The 25,327-nt window shown below is 39.8% G+C and overlaps 1 protein-coding gene and 1 non-coding gene across 2 annotated transcripts in view; one reads left to right on the top strand and one right to left on the bottom strand.

Moving 5' to 3' along the window:
* Positions 1–25,327, bottom strand: part of PHF8 (PHD finger protein 8) — a 143,886-nt gene that overhangs the window by 111,722 nt on the left and 6,837 nt on the right.
* LOC119246835 (small Cajal body-specific RNA 16) lies at positions 23,079–23,262 on the top strand. Its single transcript, XR_005125586.1, has one exon. It is a non-coding gene; the product is annotated as a small Cajal body-specific RNA 16 (non-coding RNA).

Below are 25,327 nucleotides of genomic sequence, written 5' to 3'. Positions count from 1 at the left end.
AACTGAGGGGGCGGAGCAACATGGCGGCGAGGAGACGCTGCAAGTAAGATCTCCCATTAAAAAAGTGAATAGGGAGGAAAAGCGGCAGGTCCAGTGAGAACTGGCCACGGAAGATAAACGGGTGACGCCAGCGAACTGCCCGAAGAAGAAACTGGCCATAAAAGAGGACTAGAAGGGAGGGAAGCGCAGAACCCTGCTCCCCTCCCCCGCCCACAGAGGCGGCACTCTCCGACCCCGCAGAGGGAGGAAACAACAAACCAAAACGGCCCACAAGAACAAACGACGCAGCAAGCGGGACTGGGAGCGGAAAGGAACTATTGCAGCCACCACACCCCGTGAACGGGAGCTGAGGCGAACCTGCAGGATCCACCGCGGCGGTGAGCGAACGGCTCCGGGCGCCATTAGAGAAGAACAAAGACCCGGGAGACGCGCACACAGCCCGGGCTGCCGGTAAGCTGGCGCGGAAACGCGGAGTGCTCGGCGCTTGAAAAGCAAGTGCAGACCTGGATCGCGGCTGCCCGGGTCCCCGCGCCTGCGACCTAGGCTTGCGGGGAGACTACCTAGGCTTGCGGGGAGACGCGCGGAGGTCCTCACTGAGGTGAAGGTCCCTCCCTGAGTAAGCAGGATCCAGGCGCCCAGGCACAGGAGCGGTGCAAAAGGCGCCATTCCCGCGCCACTGAACTGGGCTACAGCCCGCGTCCTGGAACTGAGGGCTTTGAACTGAAGACCGGGGCACGAAATTCGGGGCGTGGTTTCTCCACGACGGTGGGGCACAAGGCAGACACAGCACCCCAAAGCTGTTGAGGTGTACCCTACCATTCCCGCTCTGTTCTCTGTCCCACGGGGTGGGGGGAGGCGAAAAACAGCCCCCCAAGGACAATAGGAGAGATCTCTGGCGCCACCTAGCGACAGGAAAAAAAAAAAGTCACTAACACCCTATAAAACAGGACATTTCTTAAGACTGCTTGAAAAGGGCAGAAGGTTTCTGGAGGACCAGTGGCCAGCCGGAGTTATTCCACGCCAGGCCCCTCCCGACCAGCAGTCTGAGCCCACAGAGGGCAGGCACCCACGTCCGGGGCAGACCGGGTGCGCAGAAGAGTGTGCCTGAAACCGGAGGCGCAGGGACTGCATCCCGCTTCGCCATTTAGAACAGGGACATTTCTTTCAGTAAAAACTGCCTAAAACCAGCAGAAAAGCTCCCCCAGAAGACAGAGATGGCTCCTGGAAGAGCCAGAGGGGAGCGGGAGAAGTTCCACCCAAGATGTCAGTCAGTCCCGAGCAACACAGTGTCCCAACGCATACGACAATTAGAAAACAGACAGTAGGGAGTAGAAGAACCACACGCAACTAAAAACTCCTCAGGAAAGAAGCACACACAAAAAGAAAAACCACTCCCCAGATTGCAACGACAGCAACTTGGAAACTTCTGAGCCTTCCAGAAAGAGAATTTAAAATTGCCATGATTAAAAAAGTGATAGATCAGAAGAAGGAAATTGAGTCCCTAAAGAGGGAAGTAAGAGAAATGCAGGAGATCAAAGAATTAATGGAGGAACTAAAGGAACTCTGGAAAAGCAATGAAAGCAGAATAGATGAAGGAAGAACGAAATAAGTAATCTTGAAGACACAGAATAAAAAAGAACCAAAACAGAAAAGGAAAGAGAAGTACGAAGGAAAAGAATGAAGAAAGACTTCGGGAACTATCTGACTCCATGAGGAAAGGAAATAAGAGTTATAGGAATTCCAGAAGGAGAGGAGAGAGATGTAGGAACAGAGAAAATATTCATGGATATAATTGAAGAGAACTTCCAAATGAGAAGAAGGAGCGAAAAATTGATATACAAGAAGCAAGAAGAACACCAAACTCCACGACGAAAGAAAAACACATCAAGACACATAATAGTAAAGCTCCCAAGAATCCAGGACAAGGAAAAATAATGAAGCTGACAAGAGGGAAGAAAGATAACATTCAGGAAAACCAATCAGGCTGACATCAGACTTCTCTGAAGAAACACTACGGGCAAGGAGAGAGTGGAGGGACATAGTCAACAGACTCCAAGAAAACAGATGCCAACCAAGAATACTCTATCCCGCAAAGCTCTCTTTCCTCCATGAAGAAAGAATATGGACCTTCCCAGACAAAGAGAAACTCCGGAATTTCATTGCGACTAAACCCCCACTCCAAAAAATACTACAAGGAATCCTAAAGCCATGAACCTCAGAGGGACGAATAACAACGAAAGAAGACCAAAAAAAAAAAAAGTTATTAAAAGAATAAATAAATAAATCAAAGGAAAGACAAACATAATGGCAATACAGATGCTAACATATCAATATTAACTCTAAATGTAAATGGACTAAACTCTTCAATAAAAAGACACAGAGTTGCAGCCTGGATTAAGAAACAAAACCCAACCTTTTGCTGTCTCCAGGAAACACATTTAGCTACAAAAGATAAAAATAGGCTCAAAGTCAAAGGATGGAAAACAATCCTACAAGCAAATGGGCCAAAAAAGAAAGCAGGAACAGCTATACTTATATCAGATAAAACAGACTTCAAACTCAAAAAATAAAAAGAGACCCCAATGGTCACTACATTATGATTAAGGGGACAATACTTCAAGAAGAAATAACACTCATTAACATATACTCACCAAACGAAAGAGCACCAAAAATATCAGAACACTGTTGTCCTCTCTGAAACAGACATCAGAGAAAACACATATGTAGTGGAGACTTCAACACACCACTATCAACAATGGATAGATCAACAAGACAAAAATAAGTAAAGAAACTAAAGCCTAAATAAGGACCTAGAGCATTTGGGCTTAACAGACATCTATAGAACACTAAACCCAAAAAAAACGGAGTACACATTTTTCTCAAGCGCACACGGATCATTCTCCAGGATCGATCACATACTGGGGCACAAGACAAACATCAAACAGATTACACCAAGATTGAAATCATACCAACCATCTTTCTGACCACGAAGGCATCAAACTAGAAATAATCATAAAAAGAAGGCAAGGAACTATCCTACCTCATGGAGATTAAAAAAGCACACTACTGGAGACCACTGGACTAACGAGGAGATCAAAGAAGAAATTAAAAATTCTTTGAATTGAATGACAAGGAGGACACCAATATCCTAATGTATGGGATGCAGCAAAAGCAGTAATAAGAGGAAAATATATAGCAATAGAAGCTCACATCAAAAACAAGAAAGAACTCAAAGAACAACCTAATCTCGAAGCTCAAAGATCTAGAAAAAGAACAACAAAAACCCAGAACCAGTAGAAGAAAAGAAATAATAAAAACCAAAGCAGAAATAAATGAAATTGAAACTAAAAACAATCCAAAGATCAATGAAACCAAGAAGCTGGTCTTTGAAAAAATAAATAAATAGACAAACCCCTAGCCAGGCTCACAAAGGAAAAAGGGAGAAAGCACAAATACACAGAATCATAAATGAAAGAGGAGAAATCACAACGGACACAGCAGAAATCAAAAGAATAATCAGTAACTACTATGAACAGTTATATGGAAACAAGTTCAACAATCTAGAGGAGATGGACAAATTCCTACAACTCTACAATCACCCAAAGCTAGATAAAGAAGAAATAGAACACCTAAACAGACCAATTACAAGCAGCGAAATTGAAATGGTAATCAAAAACTCCCCAAAAACAAAAGCCCAGACCTGATGGATTTACAAATGAATTCTACCAAACATTCAGAGACGAATTAGTGCCTATCCTTCACAAACTCTTCCAAAAAATGAGAAGGAAGGGACAATACCAAACACGTTCTATGAAGCCAATATTACACTAATACCAAAACCGAATAAGGACAACACAAAAAAGGAAAACTATAGGCCAATCTCCCTAATGAACACTGATGCAAAAATCCCTCAATAAAATTTTAGCTATCAGAATCCAACAATGTATCCATAAGATAATTCACCACGACCAAGTTGGATTCATTCCAGGGGCACAAGGATGGTTTAACATCCGAAAATCAATCAACGTTATCCAAACATCAACAAAAAGAAAATATAAAAACCATATGATAATATCAATAGATGCTGAGAAAGCTTTCGACAAAGTGCAACCCCCATTCATGATAAAAGCCCTTGAAATTCTTGGGATACAAGGAACATACCTCAACATCATAAAGGCCATGTATGACAGCCAACAGCCAGTATCATTCTCAATGGTGAAAAGCTGAAAGCAATTTCATTAAGATCTGGAACAAGACAAGATGTCCACTCTCACCACTGCTTTTCATATAATACTGGAAGTCCTAGCCCAGAGCAATAAGACAAGAGAAAGACATCCAAGGAATCCAAATAGGAAAAGAAGAAGTCAAACTATCACTATTTGCAGAATGAATAAATATACATAGAGAACCCCAAAATCTCCACAGAAAAACTAATTCACTCATCAATCAATTCAGTAAAGTGGCAGGATACAAAATCAACACGCAAAAGTCAGTGGCCTTCCTATACACAAACAATAAATCTGAAGAAGAAGAAATCAAAAACCACCCTTTTATTATCGAAACAAAAAAAATCAATATTTGGGAATAAATCTAACAAAAGAGGTAAAGGACCTATACAAGAAAACTATAAAACACTGTAAAAGAAATAGAAGAAGACACAAAGAAGGAAGACATCCCTGCTCATGGATTGGAAGAATAAAACATTATTAAAATGGCCATCCTACAAAAGCAATAACAGATTCAATGCTATTAATCAAATCTCAATGGCATTCTTCAAAGAAATAGAACATTATTGATGAAATTCATATGGAATCACCAAAAACCCCGAATAGCCAAGCTCTACTGAAAAAAAAAGAAGGAAATGGAGGCATCACACTCCCAGACTTCAAACTATACTACAAAGCCATAATCATCAAAACTGCATGGTATTGCAACAAGAACAGACATACAGACCAATGGAATTGAATAGAAAATCCAGAATAAACCACAGATTTGGTCAACTAATTCTTGAAAAGAGAAAAGACTATGCATTGGAGCAAAGAAAGTTTGTTCAATAAATGGTGCTGGGAAAACTGGGTCGCTACATGCAAAAGAATGAAGCTTGACCACTACCTCACACCATACACAAAATCAACTCAAAATGGATTAAAGAACTAGACATAAGACCTGAAACCATAAAATACATAGAAGAAATATAGGCGAAACACTACGGGATTTGCACATCAAGACAATCTTTACAGACATCAACCAAAGCAGTGATAGTGAAGAGAAGATAAACAGCTGGGACTACATCAAATTAAAGAGCTTCTGCACAGCAAAAGAGACAATACAAAAACAAAGAGAAACCCCACCAACTGGGAGAACACATTTTTGCACCCAACACTAATGATAAAGGACTGATCACAAAAATCTGCAAAGAGCTGATGAGACTCAGCAACAACAAAGAAAATAATCCAGTCAAAAATGGGCAGAAGAGCTAAAAAAGAAACTTCTCTGAAGAGGAAATGCAAATGGCCACAGACATATGAAAAAATGTTCAACATCACTTGTAATCAGGGAAATGCAAATCAAAACTACCATGAGATACATCTCACACCAGTGAGAATGGCACATATAAAAAACTAGCAACAACAAATGTTGGCGAGGATGTGGAGAAAAAGGAACTCTTGTGCACTGTTGGTGGGAGTGCAAACTGGTCCAACCACTATGGAGAGCTGTGTGGAGATTTCTGGACCTACAAACATAGAGCTTCCATATGATCCAGCAATTCCACTCCTAGGTATTTACCCAAAGGACACAGAAACATCAATTCCAAAGAGCACCTGCACTCCTATGTTTATAGCAGCACTGTTTACAATAGAAGCTTTGGAAACAACCCAAATGCCCAAAATAGATGACTGGATCAAAGAAGATGTGGTACATATATACCATGGAATATTACTCAGCATTCAAAAAAATAAACAATGCAATTTGCAGCAACATGGATGGCACTGGAAGGGATCATGCTCAGCGAAATAAGCCAAAAGAAAAAGAAAAATACCGGATGGTCTCACTCATAGCAGGAATCTAGAAAACGTAAATAAGGGACCAGGAAAAATGATATAAGAAGTGAAAATTCAAAATCAAACAAAAAAAACTATGAACCAGAGACACTTTTTTGGGGGTGGGGGGGCGGGAGGGGAAGAATTGGGGTCAGAATGGGGCGTTTGCAATTGTATGGGGGAATATAAAAATAAAATTTAATATTTAAAAAAAAAAAAAATTAACGGGTAACTATAAATCAGAGACATTCTGTAGTGGAGGGGGAGGAAGAGGGGTCAAAACAGGGCAGGGAAGCGCACAAGGGATTATGGTAATGGTTCATGGGTGAATTGGTGGTAGCAATTTTACAGGGACTACACCTGAGAGGAGAAAGCAAACATTGTACAAAAATGAACAATGATTTGAAAAATATATAAATAAATTATTAAAAAAAAAAAGACCTGAAAGCAAGAGACAAGCCATATGGGTATGCAGGGAGGACACCCAAATTAGAAGGAACGACAAATGTAAAAGTACTATGGCAGATGTGTGCCTAGATGATTAAAAATAACAGAAGGGACATGTTCTGGACTAGAGCAAAGGAGACAGTAATAGGTCAGAAAGGCAATGGGTTCATACATTAGGGTGTTGCAGTTCATCACAAAGGACTTTGGCTTTACTGAGTGAAGAACTAAGTGAAATCCACAGCATTACAAGTAGGAAGATGATGTGATTTAATTATGTCTCTGACTGCTCTTTCTGTTTCCTGGTGGACTATTTTTCTTCTGCCCAGTCCTTAAATGTTGACATGTCGTAGGCCCTCTTGCTTGGGTACTCTTTTCTCCTCACTTTCTTTCAATGATTTCACTCATTCCCAGGGCTCTATGTGCCTCTCTGCACCAATACTGTAAGTCAGATCTTGGCTGAATTTCAGATCCCTCCTTTGAAATGCCTCCTGGTTATTTCTACTGGATATCAAGTCCACCTATATACTTCAAGTTTAGCATGTCCAAATTCTGTTTCTCCCACTAAACTTGTTCCTTCTCTCACATTCCTTTCTTCAGCAATTATCACCAAAACCTAACCAGGTGTTTAAGCCAGAAATTTAGTTAGCAGCCATTGATTACTAATCTCTCATGCTCTCCTTCCACTATACCTGAATAGACATTCAAATATCCAGAACTTAGACTTTAGGGTCATGCACCTCTGGTATTATCACCATTTCCTATAAATTTTACCTCCTATATATCTATAATTGTGCCTTCCAACATTTGTTACTAGTTTTTTTAATATGTGCCATTCTCACTGGTGTGAGATGGTATCTCATTGTAGTTTTGATTTGCATTTCCCTGATTGCAAGTGATGTTGAACATTTTTTCATGTGCCTGTTGGCCATTTGAATTTCCTCTTTGGAGAAGTTTCTTTTTAGCTCTTGTGCCCATTTTTTGACTGGAATATTTTCTTTGTTTTTATTGAGTCTCATCAGCTCTTTGTAGATTTTTGTGATCAGTCCTTTATCATTAGTGTTGGGTGCAAAAATTTTCTCCCAGTCAGTGGGGTTTCTCTTTGTTTTGGTTATTGTCTCTTTTGCTGCGCAAAAGCTCTTTAATTCGATGTAGTCCCAGCTGTTTATCTTTGCCTTCACTATCACTGCTTTGGGTGATGTGTCCGTAAAGATGTCTTTGAGGTGCATGTTATGTAGTGTTTCACCTATATTTCCTTCTATATATTTTATGGTTTCAGGTCTTAAGTCTAGTTCTTTAATCCATTTTGAGTTGGTTTTTGTGCATGGTGTGAGGTAGTAGTCAAGTTTCATTCTTTTGCATGTAGCGACCCACTTTTCCCAGCACCGTTTATTGAACAAACTTTCTTTGCTCCAGTGCATATTCTTTGCTCCTCTGTCAAAGATTAGTGGACCGTAAATCTGGGGTTTATTCCTGGGTTTTCTATTCGGTTCCATTGGTCCATGTGTCTGTTCTGGTTCCAATACCATGCAGTTTTGATTATGATGGCTTTGTAGTATAGTTCAAATGTTGGCAAGGATGTGGAGAAAAAGGAACTCTCCTGCACTGCTGTTGGGAGTGCAAACTGGTCCAACCACTATGGAAAGCTGTGTGGAGATTCCTCAACCTACTAAAGATAGAGCTTCCATATGATTCAGCAATTCCTCTCCTAGTTATTTACCCAAAGGACACAGAAACATTAATTCCAAAGAGCACCTGCACCTTGATGTTTATAGCAGCACAATTTGCAATAGCTAAGCTTTGGAAACAATCCAAAAGCCCAAAAATAGATGACTGGATCAAGAAGATGTGATACATATACACAATGGAATATTACTCAGCATTCAAAAAAGATAAACACATGCAATTTGCAGTGACATGGATGGCGCTGGAAGGGATCATGCTCAGCGAAATAAGCCAGAAAGAAAAATAAAAATACCAGATGGTCTCACTCATAGCAGGAATCTAGAAAACCTAAATAAGGGACCAGGAAAAGAATAACTATAAGAAAGAAAAAATCAAAATCAACAAACAACTATGAACCACAGACACACTATGGGTGGGGGGGTGGCAGGGAAAGGAGGGAATGGGGTCAAAATAAGGGGGCTGCAATTGTATGGGGAATATAAAAATAAAATTAAAAAAAAATAGGAAAAGAGAAAAAAATAAATTGTGCCTTCCTATCATCCTCACCATCCCTGGTCCAATCCAGGTCACTATTATCTCTAATTGGGATCACTGTTCTGCTCTCCTAACTGGGCTCCTGACCTCTATTCTGTCCCAATCCAAATAACCCTCCATACTATGGCCAAATTGATGATTTTAAAAATGGAAATTGGATCCTGCTAACCCTTGTTCAAAAGCCCTCACATGCTTCTTTTTTTTAACGTAAGGTATAAACTTACCATGTCCTAAAAAACCTTACCTCTCGAGTCTCACCTTTACACTTCATATACAGCATCAACTACATAATTTCTGGGGCCTAATATAAATGAAAATCGGGGATCCCTTGTTCGTAAAATGGGAAAAAAGTTTTTTCCTTTCTTCCATGGTTCCTCTCTCAACTTATCATGTGGTTTTTATTTGCTATTTACTGTCACACTCTCTTGAGCTTTGGCACACTCAAGGGAAGAGTGCAAGTCCTCACAGGTACCCAGGGGTCATGTACTCAGTATGCAGGGTGCATGCACCTGACCCTCTCTCTCTCTCTCTGCACCTACACTTAAGCCCAGAGCTCTAGGCAGCCTGTCAAGAACCTATTCAGGGAGGCAGGGAGACAATGGGAGGCAGAAGCACATGCGAGCTAAAACTCTGATAAGTCCTTCACACAACACTCCATTGTCTCATCTGACTTTATACACTAAACACAAATTGTAGGGTAAAATTTATTAAGAATTTCAAGACAATGATCACAAAGCATTAAACCTCAAGCATGCACCCTCCCTCCCTTCCCCCAATTCTGAATATGAGGTTCTGTGACTATAGTGGTCACATACCCATAAATTCAGCCTCCCTCAAAAAAGCCAGCTGGATTCAGTGTCATGCTCCTTCTGGTCTTTGGGTCTCATTATACATGGCTCCCTGTGCCTAAAACATTCCTGCTCTTCTTCCCTGCCAGAGTGGCACCCATACTCTCTATTTCGGCACTCAACATGTACTTGCAATTGTTCACCTACTTGCTGCCTGGCCCCTCAACATTCAGCAGACAGTAATTATCTTGCTCACATTATCCATCTTCTAGCCTTGATTTATTTATTAATAAACCTAACCCAACAAACATCAATTTGGCTAGATAACACTTTAGATCAGCAAGGCAGAAAATGAAAATCAGGCTTCTGGCTACACAATCTCAATAATTACCACTTAGGAATAAGGGTAGTAAATGCTGTTTTAATTCCTTAATGAAAAGGTCAATTATCACAGCACCAGGCCTCAAGATTAAGATGAATAATCCCCAACGTTTACCAGAGTCTGGTAAATAGTAGGCAATCAATCAATATTTGTTGAGTGATAAATTCAGTAAATATTGACAAATAACAGCTACTGCCCTCATGTAGTGGACATTTTAGATAAGGAGAGAGGGGGTGGCAGAATAGTTTAATAAGTGCCATCAAGTAAATAGAGCAGGGTAAGTGCTGGTGAATGAATGAATGAATCTGAAGGCTGCATAAGAGGAATGAGGAGAAAACAGAACTTTAAACTAAACATGTATTATCACATTTAATCTCCACAGCAAATCAGGGCATTGTGTCTAGTACTCAGAGGCACTACAGCAAAGAGGTTAAAAGTACAGACTTGGAAGTCAAACTGCCTGGGTTTGAATATTACCTCTACCACTTACTAGTTTTGTGTATTTAGACAATTTACTTAACCTCTTTGTGCCTCAGTTAGTATCCGGAAAATAAGAGTATTAATAGTACCCCAATTCATAGGGTTGGTATGAGGATTAAGTGAGCTAAAATAGATAAAGAACGTAGAGTACCTGGGTTATAATAAGTATTAGCTATCATTATCATTAATATTGTTCTAATTTAACAGATGAGAAATCTGAGTCTGAGTGGCTAAGTAACTTGTTGGCCATTACAAAAGCAATACAGCAGAGCAGAATAAAAATCAAGATGTGTGCCAGTACTAAAATATGTACCTATAATAAAATATAGACTTATTAGTAAAGCCAAGTGCTATGAGGACACACAAGTAGGCAATCATTTGTTCAGGGAGCGTAGAACTGAGTGTGAGAAGAGAAATGGAAAAGCTACAAAGGTGACAAGTTTGCTCAGGATTCTATCTGGCTTCTTATCTCCTTAACCGCTGCTCTCTTAAGGAGAGCATTTATCTTCATAAATAAAAAGGCAAAAGAGCATATTTTGCTTTCTTTCATTATTCAAAAACAATCAGAAAAATTTAAAACCATTTCTGGTAACTTGCAACAATTTTTAATAGGTCAAACACAATCTATAAAAATGGGGATGGACATCCCTAGAAGCTTAGGCACCCACCATTCCCACAAGTGGCTTCCTGTTGCTAGGCACACAGGATTTTTCAGAAGTACAAAGGACACTGTGAAGTTTCAGTGAACCTCGGAAGTTTCTTTTTGCTCTACCCAGTCCCTGGCACAAAAAATTGTCAATAACAGGCATCATAAATTCTGCAAAATGCAATCATTCCACATGCACTGGCATCTATACCAAAAGAATATAATCACGATCTCCTCCAAAACTCCAGAGGAATAAAAAATCCTCATAAACCCCTTTAGTCACTGCCCCATTGCTCTGGTCCCCTGTATAACAAAACCTCTCAACATGGAGTTACCCATGACTTCTTAACTAGATAACTGTTTCTCAAATATTAGAGAACATCAGAAACACCTGGATGGCCAGAGAATGTGCTAGAGGTTTTCCAGACAGTCTCTTATTAATCCTCACAACAGCAACATGAAATATGGATTTTCCGTCTTTTAAAACTGAGGAAGACTCCCCAATAGCAAAAGCCCAGGACCAGATGGTTTCATAAATGAGTTCCAACAAACATTCAAAGATGAGCTAATGCCTATCTTACAAAAAATCTTTCAAAACATCGAGAAAGGAAAATTACCAAATTCATTTTATGAGGCCAACATTACACTAATACCAAAACCAAACAAAGACAACAAAAAGAAGAAAACTACAGCTCAATATCCTCAATGAACAGAGATGCAAAAATCCTCAATAAAATCCTTGCAAACCAGATCCAAGAGAAAGAAATTAAGAAAACCATCCCAGGGCCTCCCCTGGTGGTGCAGCGCTTGAGTGCTAGGCTGCAAAGCTGCCCACAGCCTCCACAGCACCGGTTCAATTGCTGGCCATTGGCGAGGGTCCCACATGGCATGAAGACCTCTCCTGCCACGCCCGCTGCTCCCCTCAGCAGTGTACTTCGTCAGTCTGCCTGTTCTGTTCCCCGCTCTGGCTCTGGTGAATTCTCTCACCCTCCCGCGCTTCTGTCTGTACCCAGTGCTTGTATAAATAAATAAATAAACCTTTAAAATAAAGAAAACCACCCCATTTACAATTACATCCAAAAAAATTAAATACCTGGGAATAGACCCAAAATAGGAGGTGAACAACCTATACAAGGAAAACTACAAAACACTGTTAAGAGAAACAAGACACAAAAATATGGAAAGATATTTCCTGCTCATGAATCAGAAGAATTAACATTATCAAAATGGCCACCCTACCAAAAGCAATTTACAGATTCAATGCAATTCCAATTAAAATCCCAATGACATTCTTCAAAGAAATAGAACAAATATTGATGAAATTCATATGGAAAAACAAAAAACCCTGAATAGACAGAGCTCTCCTGACAATAAGAATAGAGGCATTACACTTTCAGACTTCAAACAATACTACAAAGCCATTATAATAAAAACAGCATGGTATTGGAACAAAAACAAACACACAAACCAATGGAATCAAATTGAAAGCCCAGAAATAAAATCACACACATATGGTCAAGTAATCTCTTACAAAAAAGCAAAGAATATACATGGAAAAAGGAAAGCTTCTTCAATACATGGTGTTGGAAAAACTGTACCGCAACATGCAAAAGAATGAAAGTAGACTACTATCTCACACCATATACAAAAATCAACTCAAACTGATAAAAAATATGAAGGTAAAGCCTGACACCGTAAAACATATAGACAAAAACATAGTAAAACATAAACCTCAGAAACATCATTAAGGATTCTTCTCTAGAAGCAAGGAAAACAAAGGGAAAGGTAAATAGCTGGGGATAAATCAAACTAAAAAGCTTCTGTACAGCAAAAGAGACAATAATCAAAACAAAGATGCATCCTACTCAATGGGAGAAAATATTTGCAAACCATAGAACTGATAATGGACTGATATCAAAAATCTACAAAGCACTTACACAACTCAACAAAAACAAAGTAAACAACCCAGTCAATAAATGGGCAAAAGAACTAAAAAGACACTACTCCAAAGAAAGGAAAATGACCAACAACCATATGAAAAAATGTTCAATGTCACTAGTTATTAGGGAAATGCAAATCAAAACCACAAAAGATTCCACATCAATCCAGTAAGAATAACCCACATTGAAAAAACCTGGAGGGCCTCCCCGGTGGCACAGCAGTTGAGCGCTGGGTTCCGAAGCTGCCCGCAGCCTCTGGCGAAGCTGCCCGCAGCCTCCGTAGCGCCGGTTCGATCCCTGGCTGCTCTCCAGCCACCGGAGGAGGGTTCCGCATGGCGCTCAGACCTCTCCTGCCACCCGCTGCTCCCCTCAGCAGTGTACTTCAGTCCTTCTGCCTGCTCTGCTCCCTGCTCTGGCTCTGGTGAATTCTCCCACCCTCCCGTGCTTCTGACTGTACCCAGTGCTTGTATAAATAAATAAATAAATAAATAAATCTTTAAAAAAAAACCCAAAAACCTGGAAACAACAAATGCGAGAGAGAATGTGAAGATAAAGGAAGCCTCTGACACTGCTAGTGGGGAGGTAAACTAGTCCAGTCACTATGGAAAGCTGTGTGGAGATTCCTCAGAACACTACAAAAAAATCTATCATATGAGCCAGCAATTCCACTCCAAGGAATCTACACAAAGGACACAAAAAATCTAATTCAAAAGGAAACCTGCACTGCTATGTTAACTGCAGCACTCTTTATAATAGCAAGATATGGAAATAACCCAAATGCCCCAAAATAGACAGAGGGATCAAAATTTTGTGGTGTATTTATACAATGGAATATCACTCAGCAATCAAAAAGGATAAACTCATGCCATCTGTGCAACATGGAGCTGGAAGGGATTATGCTAGTCAAAATTAGTCAGAAGGAAAAAGATAAATACTGGATACTCTCACTGGTATGTGGAACATAGAGAAACAAAACAAAAGCTCAAGAAAAAGTCGAAACCAGCAAGTTGACAATGGAACTGAGGCATATAGCAAAGTAGGGGGTGGGAAGTGGGGACAAAACAGGGGAGGGATGAACACAAAGTAATATGGAGATGGCTAACAGTTGATAAGGTGGCAGAACTATGGAGAGCACAACTATACAAGAAAAAAATTAATTTAAAAAAACTTAGAAAGAAGCTTAAAGAATGAAATAAACTGCTAAAGCTACAGAAGTAGTAAATCAAAGAGCTAAAATTCCAGGCGGGTTTCCCTGACACCCATGCCACTATGTTTCTGTTTCTAAAGCAGATATTCATTTAGCTCCCTTAACTCATACTGGGCAACAGGTATTTCAGAACTTCCACTGGATCCTTAATTGTATGACACTCATTTTGGGAACACTAACCACCCTTACTTTGGTACATGTTTGCCATCTCAAACTCCTTCCATGTTGGCTAGGAAAAAAATCATGCTATCTCAGTGGTAAAGTAAAGTAATCATTCTATATTTTAACTGTGGTGGTGCCATGATCTACAAGTATGATAAAATTACACAGAACTAAATACACATTCATACACAAATGAGTGCATGTACAACTGCTGAAATTAAGATTGGTGGATTGTAGGAGTATTAGTTTCCTGGGTTTGAACTGTATTATAAATTATAAAAGATGTCACCGTGGAGGAAACTGAGTAAGAGTTAATAGGACATCCCCAAACAACTTTAGCAACTTCCTGTCAATGTAAAATTATTTATAAGTGCAAAGTGACAAAAAATTATGCCACACCAAGAGACACCCTGTGAGCCATGACAGAGCAGGTTGTCCTTCTGATTCTCCTAGCTCCCACTCTAAAACCTTCTCTAAGGAAATATAGGTGAAACACTACATGACATACACCTTAGTAACATCTTTAAAGACACGTCACCCAAAGCAGTGATAGTGAAGGCAAAGATCAACAGCTGGGACTACATCAAATTAAAGAGCTTCTGTAAAGCAAAAGAGACAGTAACCAAAACAGACAGACACACACTGATTGGGAGAAAATTTTTGCACACAACACTAATGATAAAAGACTGATCACAAATATCTACAAAGAGCTGATGAGACTCAACAAAAACAAAGTAAATAACCCAGTCAAAAATGGGCTGAAGAGCTAAAAAGAAACTTCTCCAAAGAGGAAATGCAAATGGCCAACAGGCATATGAAAAAATGTTCAACATCACTTGTAATCAAGGAAGTGCAAATCAAAACTACAATGAGATACCATCTTACACCAGTGACAATGGCAATATAAAAAAAACTAGCAACAACAAATGTTGGCAAGGATGTAGAGAAAAAGGAATTCTCCTACACTGCTGGTGGGAGTGCAAACTAGTCCAACCACTATGGAAACTGTGTGGCGGTTCCTCAGTCTGCTAAAAATGGAGCTTCCATATGATCCAGCAATTCCACTCCTAGGTATCTACCCAAAGGACACAAAAACTTTAATTCGAAAGGACATCTGCACCCCTCTATTTATTGCAGCACTATTTACAATAGGTAAGCTATGGAAGCAACTCAAATGCCCAAAAATAGATGACTGGATCAAGAAGATATGGCACAAAAGGAGAATCAACATGGCGGTGGAGAAACGTGATGAGTAAGTCCTCCCACAGAAACAGTTACTAGGGAGGAAAAGCACAGGTACCTGCAAACCGGGACACGTAAGATAAACTGGTGACTCTGGTAAACTGACCAAAGAGGAAGGTAGCCATAAAAGAGGATGAAAAAGAAAGGAAAGCTCAGAACCCTGCTACCCTACCCCACCGCAAAGCCCGCACACTCCAACCAACAGAAAGGAGAAAGAAAAAAAAAAAACAAGAACAAACTAGAGATCAAGCAGGACAGTGAGTGGAAAGGAACTATTGCAGGCACCACACCCCACAAACGGGAACTGTGGAGAACCATGCGGAAATCACAATGGAAGTGAGCAAACCACTACAGGTGCCATTTGAGGAAGATAAGTACTCCATGGAGAGACCTGCAAATAGCCAAAGCCCTCCCCATAAGTTTGCGCATAAAAGCACGCACCTGCTTGAAAAGCATAGGCAGATCCTGGCTGCCCAGGTCCCAGCACCCACGATCTAGGTTCCAGGGGAGGTGCACAGGAATCGACACTGAGGTGAATGACCCTCAGGGAGTAATCAAAAATGAGGCGCCCGGGCACGGGAGTGGGGTGCAAAGGCACCATTTCTGTGGACACTGAAGTGGGCTACTGCCCATGTCCTGGATCTGAGGGCTTAGGAACTGAGAACCAGGGCACAAAATTTGGGGCGTAGAAGCCCCAGCATGGCAGGGCAGAGGGCAGAAACAGCACCCCCACGCCGTTGAGTCACTCCACACCACCCCCACTCTGTTCCCTGGAGACCGACGGAAAAAACACAGTTCTGGAGGATACCAGGCAAGATCTCTGGCGCCACCTTGTGATCAGAACAAAATCACCAACTTCCTGACAGTTGGAAGGCAGGGATCCCAAAACCACCCTCAGGCTCTGAGAGGGGGTGGGCCACACAAACAGGAGGGTAAGAAGGGAAACAAGGCATGGAGCAAGACCCCATTCAGGAACTGAGAGCCAGGCACAAGATCCAGGGTGTGGGACGTGTCTATAGCAGTGGGCACTGCACAGGGTGACAGCCAGCATTTTGGATCTGATAGCCCTGAAACTGAGAACTAGAGCACAGAATTCAGGGCGCAGGATCCATATAGCTGCAGGCACAGCACCAGGTGAACACTGGGCAGACACAGCACCCACCTTAACAATAGCCCTGTGTTAAGGTGCTCCCCTCCCCCCACTCTATTTCTCAGAAAACTACAGGGAAAAACACAGGTCAGCAACTACAGGTCTCTGGCGACACCTAGTGATCAGAAGAAAATCACCAACTAGCTGATTCCCTGCTGGAACAGAGTAAATACAGAGGGAAGGAACTGTAAGGGACAGTGCCCAGCAACACAGCATCAACACCCTGGTGGAGTTTTGGCATACAGCGCTGGACTCATTCTGGCAAATAGCTTTCAACAATACTGAAGGAGCATCCCAAAGAGATGCCCGCCAACACAGGTGGCACAACGTCAGAACACATAGAACGAATTAGAATGCAAACAACAGGGAGAAGGAAAAATATAAATAACAAGCAAGCCCACAGGAGGAGGACACACCAAAAAAGAAAAACAGTCACCACAGCTAAAAAATGGCATGGAAGAACTTCTCGGCCTGTCAAATAGAGAATTAATGATGATAATCATTAAAAAGCAGAAAAAAAAGGGAAAAAAATGATTTGAGACAAATGATCACTGAACTAAAGAATGAAACTGAGACCTCAAGAAAGGAAAGAAAAGAAACACAGGAGATTAAAAGATTATTACAGGGGATAGAGAACTCTGGGAAAAGCAATGAAAACAGAATTGATGAAATGGAAGAATGGATCAGTATTCTTGAAGATACAGAAATAAAATGAGTCAAAAGAGAAAAGGAGAGAGAAGTGCAAAGGAAGAAGTATGAAGACATCCTTCCACAATTATCAGACTCCATGTAGAGAGGAAATGTAAGAGTTATAGGCATTCCAGAAGGTGAGGAGAGAAAAGAGAAACTATTCAAAGAGATAACTGAAGAAAACTTCCCAAGCATGAAAAAGGAGATGAATATAGACATAGAAGAACCGAGAATACCCAATTACCACAATGGAAAGAAAACTACAGGGCCTCCCCAGTGCTGCAGTGGGTTGAGCACTGCAATGTGACGCTGTCCACAGCCTCTGCAGCACAGGTTCAGTTCCTGGCCGGCCATCGAGAAACACACATGGCATGGCAGACCTCTCCTGCCTCGCCCACTGCTCCCCTCAGCAGTGTCTTTGGTCCGTCTGCCTGTTCTGCTCCCCTCTGTCTCTAGTGAATTCTCTCACCCTCCCGCACCTCTGACATGTACCCCAGCTCTTGTATAAATAAATAAATCTTTAGAAAACTACAGCAAGATATATAATAGTAAAGCTCACAAGAGTCTAAGACAAGGAAAAAATAATGAAACAGGCAAGGGGGAACAAACAGATAACTTATAAGGGAAAATCACCAGGTTAACTTAAGCCTTCTCTGAAGAAATACTACAGGCAAGAAGAGAATGAAGTAACATAATCAATAAACACATATTCAACACAGCAAATGCCAACCAAGAATACTTTACCCTACAAAGCTCTCCTTCCTCTATGAAGAAAAAATATGGACCTTCTCAGATAAACAGAAACTCCAGAAATTCATTACAAATAAACCCTCACTCCAAAAAATTCTACAAGAAGTCCCAAAGCCAAAACCAATAGAGGAATGAACAAGAACAGAATAAAGCAAGGAATAAAATCACAAAGAAGATAAACAACACGGCAAACACAGATGCCAACATATCAATAATTACTCTAAATGTAAATGGATTAAACTCATCAATAAAGAGACACAGAGTAGCAGGCTGGATTAAAAAACAAAATCCAACCTTCTGCTGTCTCCAGGAAACACATTTAACCACAAAAGATAAACATAGCCTGAAAGTAAAAGGTTCAAAAACAATCCTACAAACAAATGGACCAAAAAAGAAGGCAAAAACAGCTATACTTATATCAGATGAAATAGACTTCAAATTAAAAAAGGTAAAAAGAGACAAAGACGGATACTACATTATGATCAAGGGAACAATTCACCAGGAAGAAATAACACTCACCAAATGAAGGAGCACCAAAATATATTAGACAATTATTATCAGCTCTGAAAACAGACATTAAAGAAAATACATTTATAGTGGGAGACTTCAAAATCCCAGTATCACCAATGGACAGATCAATAAGACAAAAAGTAAAGAGATGCTAGAGCCCTAAATAAAGACATAGAACTCATGGACTTAACAGACATCTATAGGACACTGCACCCAAAAAAACCCCGAGTACATATTTTTCTCAAGCACACACAGATCATTCTCCAGAACTGATCACATACTGGGCCACAAGACAAACATCAACGGATACATGAAGATCAAAATCATTCAAACTATCTTCTCCGATCATAAAGGCTCCAAACTAGAAATTCATCATGAAAAGAAAACAAGGAACCCTCCCACTTCATGGAGATTGAAATCCACACTACTGGAAGAACATTGTACTAAAGAGGAGATCAAAAAAGAAATTAAAAAAACACTTTGAATTGAACAACAAGGAGGATGCCACTTTCCAGAATGTATGGTATGCAGCAAAAGAAGTAATAACAGGAAAATATATAGCAATTCAGGCGCACATCAAGAAACAAGAAAGAACTCAAAGACAACTTAATCTCACACCTCCAAGGACTAGAAAAAGAACAACACAAAAAAACCTGAAGATGGTAGAAGATAGGAAATAATAAAAATCAAAGCATAAATAAACGCAATGGAAATTGAAAAAATCTACCCAAAAGATCAATGAGGGCCTCCCCGTTGGCGCAGTGGTTGAGCGCTGGGTTGCAAAGCTGCCCGCAGCCTGTGTGGTGCAGGTTCGATGATACCTGGCTGCTCCCGGGCCACCAGAGAAGGGTCCCGCATGGCGCGCAGACCTCTCCTACCGCCCGCTGCTCTCCTCAGCAGTGTACTTCGGTCCTTCTGCCTGCTCTGCTCCCCGCTCTGGCTCTGGTGAATTCTCTCACCCTCCTGCGCTTCTGACTGTACCCAGTGCTTGTATAAATAAATAAATAAATCTTAAAAAAAAAAAGATCAATGAAACCAAAAGTTGGTTCTTTGAAAAAATAAACAAAATAGTCAAACCTCTAGCCAGGCTCACAAAGAAAAAACGGGAGAAAACACATATAAATCGGATTATAAATGAAAGAGGAGAAATCACAACAGACTCAGTAGAAATCAAAAGAATAATCAGAGATGAGTATTATCACTTATATGCAAACAAATTCAACAACCTAGAAGAGATGGACAAATTCCTAGAACGATATAATCATCCAAAGCTGGACAAAGAAGAAATAGAACACCTAAACAGACCAATTATAAGCAGCAAAATTGAGGCAGTAATCAAAGCACTCCCCAAAAACAAAAGCCCAGGTCCAGACAGCTTCACAAATGAATTCTACCAAACATTCAGCAGTGTATTAGTGCCTATCCTACACAAACTCTTTCAAAAAATTGAAAAAGAAGGTATATTACCAAATACATTCTACGAAGCCAGCATTACACTAATACCAAAGCCAAACAAACACAGTGCAAAAAAGAGAAAATTACAGGCCAATCTCCCTAATGAACACTCATGCAAAAATCCTCAACAAAATACTTGCCAACAGAATCCAACAATGCATCAAAGGGATAATACACCATGATCAAGTGGGATTCATCCCAGAGGCACAAGGATGTTTCAATATTAGAAAATTGATCAGTGTAATCCAACACATCAACAAACAGAAAAGTAAAAACCATATGATATATCAATAGATGCTGAAAAAACATTTGACAAAGTCCAACATCCATTTATGATGAAGGCCCTTGAAATTCTTGGGATAGAAGGAACATACCTTAACATGATAAAAGCCATATATGACAAACCAACCGCCAATATTATTCTCAATGGCGAAAAGCTGAAGGTCTTTCCTTTAAGATCAGGAAGAAGACAAGGATGTCTTCTCTCACCACTGCTCTTCAATATAATACTGGAGGTCTTAGCCAGGGCAGTAAGACAAAAGAAAGATATACAAGGAATCCAGATTGGGAAAGAAGAAGTAAAACTATCACTATATGCAGAGGATATGATGATACACACAGAGAACCCAAAAGCTCCACAGAAAAACTACTCGAAATAAACAACCAGTTCAGTAAAGTAGCAGGATACAATATCAACACGCAAAAATTAGTAGTAGCCTTCCTATAGACAATCAATCTGAAGAAGAAATCAAGAAAACCATCCCTTTTATAATTGAAACAAAAAAAATCAAATACTTGGGAATAAACCTAACAAAAGAGGTGAAAGACCTATACAAAGAAAATTATAAAACACTGTTAAAAGAAATTGAAGAAGACACAAAGAAATGGAAAGACATCCCCTGTTCATGGATTGGAAGAATTAACACTATTAAATGGCCATCCTACTAAAAGCAATATACAGATTCAATGCTATTCCAATAAAAATCTCAATGACATTCTTCAAAGAAATAGAACAAATACTGATGAAATTCGTATGGAACCACAAAAAACAATGAATAGCCAAAGCCCTACTGATGAAAACAAAGGAGAAAGGAGGTCTCACACTTCAAATGTCAAGCTATACTACAAAGCCATAATAATTAAAACAGTTTGGTACTGGAACAAAAACAGACACACAGACCAATGGAACCAAATAGAGAGCCCAGAAATAAAACCATACTTATATGGACAAGTGATCTTTGACAAAGGAGCAAGGACAGTTTGTTCAATAAATGGTGCTGGGAAAACATTGCTGCTATATGCAAAAAAATGAAACTAGACTACTACCTCACACCATGCACAAAAACCAACTCAAAATGAACTGGACATAAGACCTGAAACCATAAAATATATAGAAGAAAATACAGGTAAAACACTACAAGACATGCATCTCAGTAACATCTTCAAAGACACATCCCCCAAAGCAAAGAAAGTGAAGGAAAAGATGAACAGCTGGGACTACATCAAATTAAAGAGCTTCAGTATAACAAAAGAGACATTAACCAAAACAAAGAGACACCCTACTGATTAGAAGAAAATTTTTGCACACAATACTAATGACAAGGGACTAATCACAAAGATCTACAAAGAGCTGATGAGACTAACAAAAAGAAAGTAAACAATCCAGTCATAAATGGGCAGAAGAACTAAAAAGACACTTCTCCAAAGAGGAAATGCAAATGGCCAACAGGTATATGAAAAATTGTTGAACATCACTTCTAATCAGGGAAATGCAAATCAAAACCACAATGAGATACCACCTTACACCAGCAAGAATGGCACATATTAAAAAAACAGTAAACAACAAATGTTGGCGAGACTGTAGAGAAAAAGGAACTCTCCTATAGTGCTGGTGGGAATGCAAACTGGTCCAACCACTATGGAAAGCTGTGTGGAGGCTCCTCAAACAACTAAAGATGTAGCTTTCATATGACCCAGCTATTCCACTCCTAGGAATCTATCCAAAGGACACAAAAACATTAAATCAAAAGGATACCTGCACCCCTATGTTTATTGCAGCACTATTTACAATAGGTAAACCCCAGAATCAACCCAAATGCCCAAAAATAGATGTCTGGATCAAGATGTAGTATATGTACACAATGGGATACTATTTAACAATCAAAAAAGATAAACTCATGCCATTTGCAGCAACATGGATGGAGCTGGAAGGGATTATGCTCAGTGAAATAAGCCAGAAGGAAAATTAATATATCAGATTAGGAGGATACTTATTGGAGGAATGTAAGGGAACCAAATAAGGGACCAGGAAAAAAATAATTATAATAAATTAAAAAACAAAATTAACAGGCAACTATTAATCAGCGACACTCTGCAGGTGAGAAAAGGGAGAGGGATCAAAGCAGGTGAGGGAATGTGTTCTTACATAAGGGACTATGGTGATGGTACACAGATGAATTGGTGGTGGGAGCTTTGCAGGAAGTACACGTGAGAAGATAAAGCATGCATTGTACAAAAAGGAAGAATGAAGAAAAAATATATAATTAAATTTAATTTAATAAAAAACATAAAGACCAAAAATTAACAACAATATAAGAAAATATAAGAAATTCAATATTAAAAAACATACAAAGAACTCACAACTAAATAGCAAAAAAAATCACAAACAATCCAACTTAAAAATGGGTAGATTATCTAAATAGACATATTTCCAAAGAAGATATACAGGTGGCCAACTGGTACATGACAAGGTGCTCAACATCACTAATCATCAGGAAATGCAAATCAAAAATCACAATGAGATATCACCTCACAGTTGTTGGAATGCCTATTATAAAAAAGATAAGGAAAAATTAGTTTTGAAGAGGAGAAAAGGAAAACCTCTCACATTGTTGGTAGGAATATAAACTGGTACAGCCACTATGTAAACAGTATGCAGGTTCCTCAAAAATTTAGTAATAGGACTATCCTAGTGGTCTGGGGAAAGGCTCCTGTGTTGTTGAACATGCCCAACAGGGAGTATAGCCCTGTAGCAGGCAACCACAACCTGACCTAAAGTGAATTCCCTGGAGTTTTTCCTGGATTTTGAATTTGCCATAACAGGTGTGAACATTCTAGCATCAGTTTTATGATCATATATGACACCGCAAAAACAAGACCATAAATAGATAAATTAAATTAAATTAAAATAGAACTACCCTATATCCAGCAATTCTATTTCTGGGCATTTATCTGAAGGAAACAAAAATCCTAACTTGAAAAGATACATATACCACCATGTGTTTGCTGCAGCTTTATTTATAATAGTCAAGACATGGAAGCAAACTATATGGCCATGAATGAATGAATGGATAAAGAAAATGTGAGATACACACACACACACACACACACACGCACAAAGCAACACACCCATTAAAATGGAAATCTTGCCTTTTGCATCACGGATGACTCTTGAGTACATTATGCTAAGTGAAATAAGTCAGACAGGCAGACAATAACATATGACCATATGATCTCACTTAATATGCAGAAGCAAAAAAAAGACCCCAAGCTCACAGATACAAAGAACAGATAGGTGGTTTCCAGAGGCAGGGGATGAGAAGTGTGTAAAATAGGTGAAAGTGGTTAAAAGGCACAAATATCCAGTTATAAATCAGTCATGTGAATTTGCTGTATAGCATTGTGACTTTCAGCATTGAAAGTTGCTGGGGCCTCCCTGGTGGCACAAAGGGTTAAGAGTCAGCACTATGAAGCAATCCACAGCTACCACACAAGTTTGATCCCCGGCCAGGGAGGTGACCCACATGGCGCGGCAGACCTCTCCTGTCTCAACCCACTGCTCCCCTCAGCAGTGAATTTCAATCAGTCTGCCTGTTCTGCTCCCCACTCTGTCTCTGGTGAATTGTCTCACCCTCCCACACCTCTGGCCTACACCCCAGGTCTTGCATGCATAAATAAATAAATATTTTTTTAAAAAAGGAAATCCTGCCAAATGCAGCACGAATTAACCTTAACAGTATCATTAAGCTAAGTGAGATAAGTCAAGACAGAAAAAGAAATACTGTATGACCTCACTTATATGTGGAATCTTTTTAAAAAAAAAACAAAAAAAAAAAACCAAACTCATAGAAAAAGGGGGGATGTAGAGGGGGGTCACTGGAGGACAGTAGTCAAATGGTACAAACTTCCTGTTAGTACCAGGGATGTTGTGTATAACATGATGACTGTAGTTAACATTGCTGCATAATATACATAAAAATTGTTAGGAGAGTAAAGAGTTTTCATCACAGGGAGAAAAATATTTTTTTCCTTTTCTTTTTATTCTATCTATATGAGATGATAGATGTTAACTTACTGCAGCAATCATTTCATAGTATATGTAAGACAAATCATTATGCTATATACTTTAAACTTATACAATGATGTATGCCAATTATACCTTAATAAAACTAAAAAAAAAGAATAAAAAAATGAACAGAGTTTCATCAATCTATAAAGACTAAAACAAAAGATAAACCCAAAAAAATCCATATTGGGAAATAGCAATACTCAAACTCCTGAATGCAAAGGGCAAAGGAAAAATCTTGAAGGCAGGGGCCTCCCTGGTGGCGCAGGCGGTTGAGCACCGCACTGTGAAGCTGTCTGCAGCCTCTGCAGTGTGGGTTCAATCCCGGTTGGCCGGCGAGAATCCCACATGGCGCTGCAGACCTCTCCTGTCTTGCCCACTGGTCCCCTCAGGAGTGTATTTCGTCAGTCTACCTGTTCTGTTCCCCGCTCTGTCTCTGGTGAATCCTCTCGCCCTCCCGCGTATCTGGCCTATACCCTGGTTCTTGTATAAATAAATAAATCTCTAAAAAAAAAGAAAAATCTTGAAGGCAGTGAGAGACAAGTGAAAAATTACCTAAAGGAGAACACTGATTGTAAGGACAGAGGCTATCTCATCAGAAAACATAGAGGCTAAAAGGAAGTAGCAAAACGGTTTTCAACTGCTGAAAGAAAAGAACTTGAAAACCCAAAATCTGATATCAAATGAAAAGATCCTTCAGGAATTCAAGGGGAATCAAGACATTTTCATATGAAGGAAAACTAAGAGTATTTGTGGACAGCAGAATTACCCTGAAAGAATGGCTAAAGGAAACTCTCTAACCAGAAAGGAGATGATAAAAGAAGGAATCTTTGGGAATATCAGGAAAAAGAGAACAAAGGAAAGAATAAATAAGA

Source organism: Talpa occidentalis, unplaced genomic scaffold (genome assembly GCF_014898055.3).
Source record: "Talpa occidentalis isolate TD23 unplaced genomic scaffold, MPIMG_talOcc4v2.1 talOcc4.15, whole genome shotgun sequence".
Taxonomy (NCBI): Eukaryota; Metazoa; Chordata; class Mammalia; order Eulipotyphla; family Talpidae; genus Talpa; species Talpa occidentalis.
This window is presented reverse-complemented; position numbering and strand designations above follow the sequence as displayed.